The sequence below is a fragment of the Octopus bimaculoides genome, chromosome 4, assembly GCF_001194135.2.
Source record: "Octopus bimaculoides isolate UCB-OBI-ISO-001 chromosome 4, ASM119413v2, whole genome shotgun sequence".
In the NCBI taxonomy this organism is placed as follows: Eukaryota; Metazoa; Mollusca; class Cephalopoda; order Octopoda; family Octopodidae; genus Octopus; species Octopus bimaculoides.
This window is the reverse complement of record NC_068984.1, coordinates 30,999,819-31,009,377: the sequence shown is the minus strand read 5'-3', so window position 1 is coordinate 31,009,377 and position 9,559 is coordinate 30,999,819.

Genomic DNA, 9,559 nt, shown 5'->3' with positions numbered 1-9,559 from the left:
CAAACCAGATGACTGCACCAGGCTCCAATCTGATTTGGCAGAGTTTGTACAGCTGGATGCCCTTCCTAATGCCAACCACTTTGCAATGTGTACTGAGTGCTATTTTTGTGCCACCAGCACTATTGAAGAGCTATGCATAAAACGATGTGTGTAACTTTTATCATGTATTTACTAATGTCGAATGCTGTTAGCTGTAGGATGTTGCATCAGAAAATTTTCTTTATAAATATCTTTGTGTGTGTGAAAGATACAGCTCATTGTTAATGATACCATGTTGTTCAAATAAAGTATATCGAATAACATACAAGACATATTCTTGATCTATTGAAAATGTTTTCAAGTCCAGAAAGGTAAAAGAATCATAAGTTAGTAACTGGGATCAATTTATATTGAGGAAGGGGGATAATCTTAAAAAATCAGGTATTCTCTAAAATTGACACGCTCCTGATCTGGTGGTCCTTTCAAGAAAAGGGGATAGCTATGGTCGTGTTTTTCTGCCATCATCACTACTTGCCTCACCTTGGCTCCATCAAACATCATCACCATCATCATCATCATCATCGTTGTTGTTGTTGTTGTTGTTGTTGTCATTGTTGTCATCATAGTCATCATAGTCATCATCATTATCATTGCCCTTATCACTTCAGAGGATTTCCAAAAGGCCTTCACAAAGTGGCTGTAGCACCAGAGTAAGTGCATTGAAGACAGAGGATCCTAATCTGAAGGCGATTGGAGTTTTGTTCTACTTTGAAATTAATTAATAACTCACCTGAAAAAGTCTCAAAACTTCTTGAATGACACTTGTATAAGACTTTAGATTGTCATTGACTTAAGTGGACGCAGCCTTTCAAAGTATGTATAACAGTATTAGATAAACCCTTAAAGGAATTTTTGCAATCCATAAATATAATATCAAAGCACACTCCACAAAATATTTTTTTTTAAATCCTCAGCATAGTGAATATACACATGCACTTAGTGACTCAAATATATCATACCAATATTAAAAGAATACTTAGATTCCAATACTATTATTATTACTATTATTATAAGTAGTAGCTTTAAGCAGAACTTGTAAATACTTCCTATATATTTCTCATAAATAGTAGAAGGTAAAGAGTCTCTAATGTAAAGGAAATGATATATAACTTTGATATATTTTATATCAGTTTCATATCAAAAGTTTGACAACAATTGAATATCCACTTTATCTTGAAGCAATCTGAGGTGAAAAAAAAAAGTAATAATCATATTTTAAAATCTAGAGTATCACTTGACATACATGTTTACATACATATTGCACAGCCAAATTCTCTGTTTTTCTCTCCCTCCACAAACATTCACATGTGCATTCATATATGCATAAACATGCACATGCTTATGTGTGTGTGTGTATGTGTACAGGCACACACACATACACACAGATATTTGACACTGGTTCAATAGTAATGATCAGTTGAACAAAGTAAGTCTGCAGTGAAAATGGACTACAAAATCTTGAATCCGAGATACAACTTATATTTCACAAATGTAGCTGCAAGGGGCTTTCACTGAAGTCAAATGCGGTTCCTTTCATGTTGTTGAAAACAATAGTGGGAGAAAAATATCAGATGAAGTATAAACAGTTGTTTAGGGGTAAAATCTGATTAGCATACTGTGTCCTAAAACATTTCTGCAGCATACATTTACAAGCAGTTGCAATTGTGAAACTGTATAAAATCTCTGCTAGAAACCTGAACCTCGAATGAAACAGTCTATAACTAATTTGAGTAATTTGATATAGTTTTAATAGCTAAACTATGGTTCACAGAACCTTTTAGAGGTCATTTAATATGTATCAGGACAATTACCCCAGCCCCCTAGGGCAATTACCTGCCATCAGACAATTACCCCTGACGTAGCCGTTGCCAGTACCACCTGACTGGCCTTCATGCCGGTGGCACGTAAAAGCACCCACTACACTCTTGGAGTGGTTGGCATTAGGAAGAGCATCCAGCTGTAGAAACTCTGCCAAATCAGATTGGAGCCTGGTGTAGCCATCTGGTTCACCAGTCCTCAGTCAAATCGTCCAACCCATGCTAGCATGGAAAGCGGACATTAAACGATGATGATGATGATGATGACAGCTACCCCCTAGGAAAATTAACTCACTTGGTTAGTTACCCCTTCTCTAATATATTAAGAAGTTTTAAATCATCATCTGTTGTCCTCAGGGTAATTGTCCTTGGAGTGTTTATTGACCATGGGGTGGGGTAAATGTCCTAGATTCCATTTAATGATAGTGATACTAAGGGAAAATTGATGGCAGTAGTGATACTTCATCTGTTAATTATTGATACTCTACAACCGGGGCTGGAGAACCTTTTTAACCAATTACCCCAACATATATTCGTTGATGTCACAACATTATCTCCTTGATTTGAAGGGAAGAAGATCATAGACTATTTGAATTCAAAAGGTTTATTGAATCTATTTATATGAATATGTTTAAACATCCATTACCTTGGACAGATACAGTGTTGCCAGAAGAAAATTTTCTGCCATAACAGGAACACGTTTTTTTATATATTGTTTTACTTTTGTCTAATGAGTCCTTATTACTAATTTGGGGTAATTTACTCCAGTTTGCCAACCCCTGCTCTACAAAGCTCAGGTGAGGCCCCAAAATGCAGTTTTGCTCTAGCTTCTCAGCTAGTGATGTTGCTGCAGACATAGATATTCTAGACTGCATCCAGAAAAGAACCATCAAACTGACAGGTATAAAGTTAGTCACAGGCACACTTCAGCCTTTCAGCCCATTGGGCTTCTGTCTCTTTTTTACTGTCTTTTCTATCATCAGTATAATAACTTCTGTTCCTAAGAATTGACTGAGCTCATATCAACTCTACACAGCTATTCCTGTCCCACTCTCTTTTCTTTCTTTTATCACCCTTATTGTGTTCAACACCCTCCCCAGGCCCTGCACTAATAATCAAACACAGATTTTCTTTCCTAGAATCTTGATCCTTCAGAATTCCCTCCCTGTCTCTCCTGCAAGTATTGATTTACACAGGTTCAAGAGTAGCATTAATGGCACCAGTTTCACTTGTCTAAGAAAGCCTACACATACCATAGGCATTGCTTCTCCCTCCAGATCCAGCAAATAAAAACAAACAAAATCTCCACTTTAAACCTAGACATGTCTCTGTGCTTACATTCTTAATATAGCCAAGTTAGAGGAGTAATAGTAGTACATATGGAAGAAAGAAACTTATATCTCAAGGGTTGCTGCAGTAGAAATTTTTTTTATATCAAGATACTGATTTGGTCTCATTTCTTGATTTTTACTAACAGCACCCATGAAGAAGTCAATGACTTTAAACTAGGCAATGGATTAGTTCTGTGTGATGTAACACATGAGGAAACTTATATAAATAAATACATGACATCATCGTCATCATTATTTATGATGTCCACTTTCCCAAGGTAGTGTGGGTAGGATGAAGTTTATTGAAGTAGATTTTCTACAGCTGGATGCCCATCCTATCATTAACTCTTACCTGATTCAAAGAAAGGTAGTAAGGTAATAATTTATCATGGTCAGACATGCTTTCAAGGAATATTAGATCTGAATGACATTCATTCATAGCATTACATGATGTAAAGACAGGGGGACACAAATATACAGACATTCACACACCCTTACATCTATCTATCTATCTATCTGTGTGTGTGTCTGTTTATCTGTCTGTATGTCTGTCTGTCTGTCTTACTCTCAGTTTGTCTGCCTGTCTGTCTATGTATGTATGTATGTATGGGTATTATTAGTAATATAGTAGGAGTAATAAAAAGCATGTTACAACAAATATTAGCTGTTTCCACCAAAATAACGTAAAACTATATCAATAGTTCTTTCACAGATTGTTTTGATATCAATATATATTTCTTGCAATTTGCAGATTTTCTCTAACTTATGTTAAAACGACTATCATTCTTTTTTTCTAATTGTCTAAACATTTATTATTTCCAAATAATATTCTTCTTAAGTACACATTGTCAGTGTATGCAAATTAATGTTTAGAAAGTTATTCTTGGATATTTGAAACATTTTCCATTGAAATGTATAAATATAAACTCATGATCAATTTTAACATGATCTATTTGTAAACAATGATATATGTTTTTATTCATCCTGTTATGCATGTTAAGGTAAATAAAACTTCTTGTCTATTTGACTAACAACTAGAAATACATATATTCACATTAACATATGCCCATTCACACATGCAATGATCCTAGTTATTAGAAAGTATTGGAGCCAGTGAAAACTACAGATAGAATAAATTCTTTATTGGATCTAGTTCAAGATTTCATGCTATAGAATTCAAATCTCACCATGGTTGAGTTTGGCTTCCTTCTGTTAATGTCACCATGGTATATGTAGTACAACTGAGATGTGGATGACATATGAGTAGCAGAAATCATAAAACACCACAGTATTGGCATTTTCTTTATAAAGTTTTACATTTTAAGTTCAAATCCTTCAAGGGATGACTGTGTACGTTTTATTTTAGAGTTGATGAAATAGCTCACAAGTACTTTCCATGGATGGTTCAATCAACTAAGTAATATAAATATATAGTCTTGCGGCAATGTATGAAATTGGTATTCCAGGGTGAAGTCAAATGCTTACATTAGTTTATCTTTCAAAAATATTTTAAATGAGAAACAGCAGAGGATGTTCTAATAAAAACCTACTAAAAATAACAGCCAAAATTTCTTTCAAACCATACCTATAAAAAAAATGGATTATATAAAATCATAAGAAGACAAAATGATTAAAGGTGGAATACCTTTAATCATTAGTCAGTTCAACCAGGGCTGACAAAGGACTAAAGACTAATAGCATTCCAACACTATCACTATGCCATATTATATAGACAGAACAAATGTAACAAAGAAGGTTGTTAAGAAGTTCATTTTATGATCAAAACTTTTAACATAAGAATTGTCATATAATTAGTTGTAAACAATTCTTTACAAATATTATATTGATTAAAATCTGTCTTGGCTGAATAACTCTCCAAACTGAAACTACAGAACATTCATACATTTTTATAATGTTTCTGCTGTTGATATTGCCCCAGAAATAATAAATCTAAATAATGGTTTTAAATTGTGGCAGAAGACCAGTAATTTCAAAGGGTAAGTGTTAGTTGATAACATTGATTCCCATCGTTCAGCTGGTACTAATTTTATTGAACCTGAAAGGGGTAAGACAAAGTCAACTGAATTTGAACCTTGAGCGTAAAGAACTGTAAGAAATGCCACCAAGTGTTTTGTCCAACATCTTAACAATTCTACCAGTTCATCTTCTTGATAAATCTTAAATAATGAAATTCACTGATTATAATTGACGTATAAATTACAAACCATGTAGTGTTTAGTTCAGATTTCAAAATTGGCTGCATTAAACTTTGACTTACACCTGATTGTTTGTTAATAAAATAAACATAAATTGTTGCTGTTAAATACTAGATTAGCTCTAGTCATGCAGGCCCATGACATTCTAGCCATGACAAACCCATCTAGTGCTTCTTTTTGAAAAAGAAATCTTACTTGATTCAATGCAGCCTTACATTTTTGAAAAAGAATATGGCCTATAGGTTAGCAACTAAGCTCTCGATTATAAGGTTTGGGGTTTGATTTCTGGTCTGGTAGGCAAGTTTTGTTCTTAGCCAAAGCACTTTACTACATATTATTCCAACCTACACAGATGGCAAAAGTTGGTATCAAAACTGATAGAACATTCACTCAGCATTTGATAGTGTGATAGAGATAACAAATCAGCAGTACAACCAAAGACCTTCAGGCATGAAGAGGGATATGACTGAAAGTGGATTGCTATATCTTATCCTTACTCTTTTCCCACCCTTACATATCTTAGAGAATAAGTTGTAAAATGAAAGCAATGAGCAGTAATCTGGTTTAATATTTCCAACAGAACAAGTGAGCACGTAAATATTCCCTAAGTGATTTCAAATAAGCTTAAGTAATATATTAAAGCAACTCAAGTCATTTCCGATTGCAACATTCTTCCAAAGTAAACTTCTCAGAAAAAGCTTAAGAAAGAAATACTCACACTTCTAAATCATTTAATTCTTATCTCAAACTTTGGAGTTTGTAACTTTTATAAATTACTACCCATTTGTAAAATTTTATTGTTTTATCAGACACATATATACAAATACATGCACACACATACACAAACATATGGATACTGGCACAAATTTCCCATTAAAAGTATATGTGTGTGTGAGTGATAGATAGTGTGTGTGTGTGTGTGTGTGTGTGTGTGTGTGCATGTGTGTGTGCATGTGTTTGCATGTGTGTGTGGTGTTTGCATGTGTGTGTGTGTGTTCATACAATATACATGTTTTCATACAAATCAATTTTATTTTGCTGCTGGTGTTCCTGTTGTTATCTTTTCTAGCAGTTTTAATATTCTTTGAAAATGAGGAAATGTACTGCATTAAAACACCAAGATATGAATGAAGCTAAAACAAAAAGGTTGTTGTTGTAATGAAATTTAACTTAAATCATATTTGATCCTGAGAATAAAATTTAGAAGAAGAAAAATTATAAATGTAGTATAAAAAATATAAAAGTAAGCACAAAAATAAACACTCCAAAACTATGACCAGTTGAACAATACTTGATATAAAATGGATGTTAGCTTTGCTACCATAATTCTATACTCCATTACAGTCACTTTATAGATTTGGAAAATTTATAAAGATTTTCCACTTCCTGTAATGAGATTTTCATTGAAAAGTCTTCCGTTCGGAAGCGGAAATTTGAATAAACCAAGCAAATCAATAATTGAGTGTACAAGTGTGTAAAATTGTGGCTACAAAGTTATTTCCTTTTCGTAAAGAATTCGTTTCGAAATATTCTCCTATTTCCTTATTTCATAATAATAAGAAAGTGAAACAAATAACAAGATGTAAGTAAAAAAAATCAGCAAAAATATAAAAAAGCAAGACGCAGTTCCAAGAACCTAAAGCTATTTATCTGTGTTATGTTAGAAAAATAAATATTGCAACAATTCAGTAACAGTCACTCACAGATACACACCTACAAGTATAAGGTAATATAGAACATAAGCATACACAAATACACACGCACTCACATATAAATACACACAGACCCATCTGTGTGTATGTGTGTGTGTATGTGTGTGTATGTATAAAACATATAAAACACATATTCACAATTGTTTTCATATATTTCTCAAAGGGATCACACAACTGTAAAGTGAATGTTTTACAAAGCTACACCGGTACATATGACAATAGATAATGTATGTGTGTTTCTGTGCAACATCACAATTAGTAGAAGTTCCCTTACAGAAAAGAATATATAGGAAAAATCATGCACAAAATCACACATGCATTTATATATATGTATATAAACATATAGGTAAAACAGCCTAATTAGAATGAGAAGAATGAGATATACAGTTGAACAATGTGAGAGGTTACAACAGAGACAAACATCTAAAGGGTGGTGGACAAAATCATCATCATCATAATCATCATCGTTTAATGTCCATTTTCCACGTTGGCATGGGTTGGATGGTTTGACTGAGGTCTGGAGAGCCAGCAGCTACACCAGGCTCCAATCTGATCTGGCAATGTTTCTACAGCTGAATGCCCTTCCTAAAGCCAACCACTCCAAGAGGATAGTGGGTGCTTTTTATGTGCCACCGGCACAGAAGCCAGTCAGGTGGGCCTGGCATCGATCACATTTGGATACAGCTTTTTATGTGCCACCAGCATGGGAACCAGTCAGGAGGTACTGGCACCAGCCACGTTTGGAGTGTGCTTTTTACATGCCTCCCGCATGGGGACCAGTCAGGCAGTCCTGACATCTATCACGTTCGGATAGTGCTTTTTATGTGCCACTGGCACGGGTGCCAGTCAGGTGGTTCTAACATTGGCCAGGTTCAGATGGTGCTTTTTACTTGCCACCAGCACAGGAGCCAGTCAGAGGGCACTGGCCACAGCTACGATATTGGTTTTACTTGACACAACAGGACTTTTCAAGCATATTGATGATTGCAGTGCTGGTATGGGTGTTACTAGAGTCGATGTTGATGATGGCGGTGGTAGTGGCAGCAACTGTGACGTTCTTGGTAGTGGTGGTGGTGGTGGTGGTGGTGGTGGTGTTAGAGTTGGTGGTTGTGACGATAATGATGAGGATTATGACCTGCTTCTTTGCTTTAATGGCCCTGTTAACTACACTGATCTACCACCATGTAACTCTAGGTCTGGTTAGGAGTTTGCACCAGGCACAAATTTGGTCTATGGCTCTCAGTAAGTTGTCTCATAGGAACTTCCATTTATTCTCTATGTTACATGTCTCTAACTCCTCCACCTTCTTATTAAATGCTTCAGTCAGGATGTCTCTAAATTTCTGACTATTCAGAGGATCCTTAATCATTCAGGTCCTTCTTTCCCAAATTAGCTTGCTTCTTGGAATCCTTCTTGCCTGTAGTCTGAAATCACTAACAACGTATCTATGCTAAGGGATACATTCTTCATTAGGGAAGTTCTTTACATTTATGAGCAACCATAGATCATACTTTTTAGTGAGAATGCAATCAATCTGGCAATGATGGTCACCAGATTTATAGGTTAACAGGTGACTGGCAAGTTTCCTGAAGTTGGTGTTGCAACTTATTAGGTCATTCACATCACAGAAATCTAGCAGCCTTGTTCCCTCTTCATTTCGGGTGTTCATTTGACAGACCTGGCTGGAGGGCATAGGTAGAGATGACTGTTGCTGTGCAATTCCATAAAACCAGACCAAGCTTAAGTACCTTATCACATACAGTACCTAGCTCAATCACCTTATTGACCCATTTCTCTGCTAGAAATATTCCCACACTTCCTACCTCTTTGCTGTTGCCCTCCCAGAAGAGTTTATACCTATGCTTCTTGCCTGAAGATCCCCTCCACCTAACTTCTTGAACACATCACACATCAACACATCTCATGCACACATATATACACACACACATGTGTGTGTGTGTGTGTGTGTGTGTGTGTGTGTGTATGTGTGTACGTATGTGTGTGTGTGTGTGTGTGCATGTAATTGTGTCACTGTCATACAAGTGGTATCATCATTTCCAATATTTTATAAGAATATGTCTAGTATTCAGAAGTTGTACGTTCACTGGAACCAGATTTGGATTGGCAACAGGAAGAGCATCCAGTCATAGATAGTTTGCCTCAATAAATTTAATTCGAACCATGTATGTATTGAGAAATGGATGTTAAATTGATGATGGATAAAGATGATATGTTTATACTAGTTTGATATGCCTGAAATATGTTATCTCTATAAGTTTAGTATTCCAACTCATTTCATATCTGAAAACAATTTTAATGTCTATCTAAAACTCTTTTTGAAATGTACTCTTATCCATAGTATCTCTATATTGCACCATCTATGTATGTATGTATATATATATATATATATATATATATATATATATATATATATATATATATAT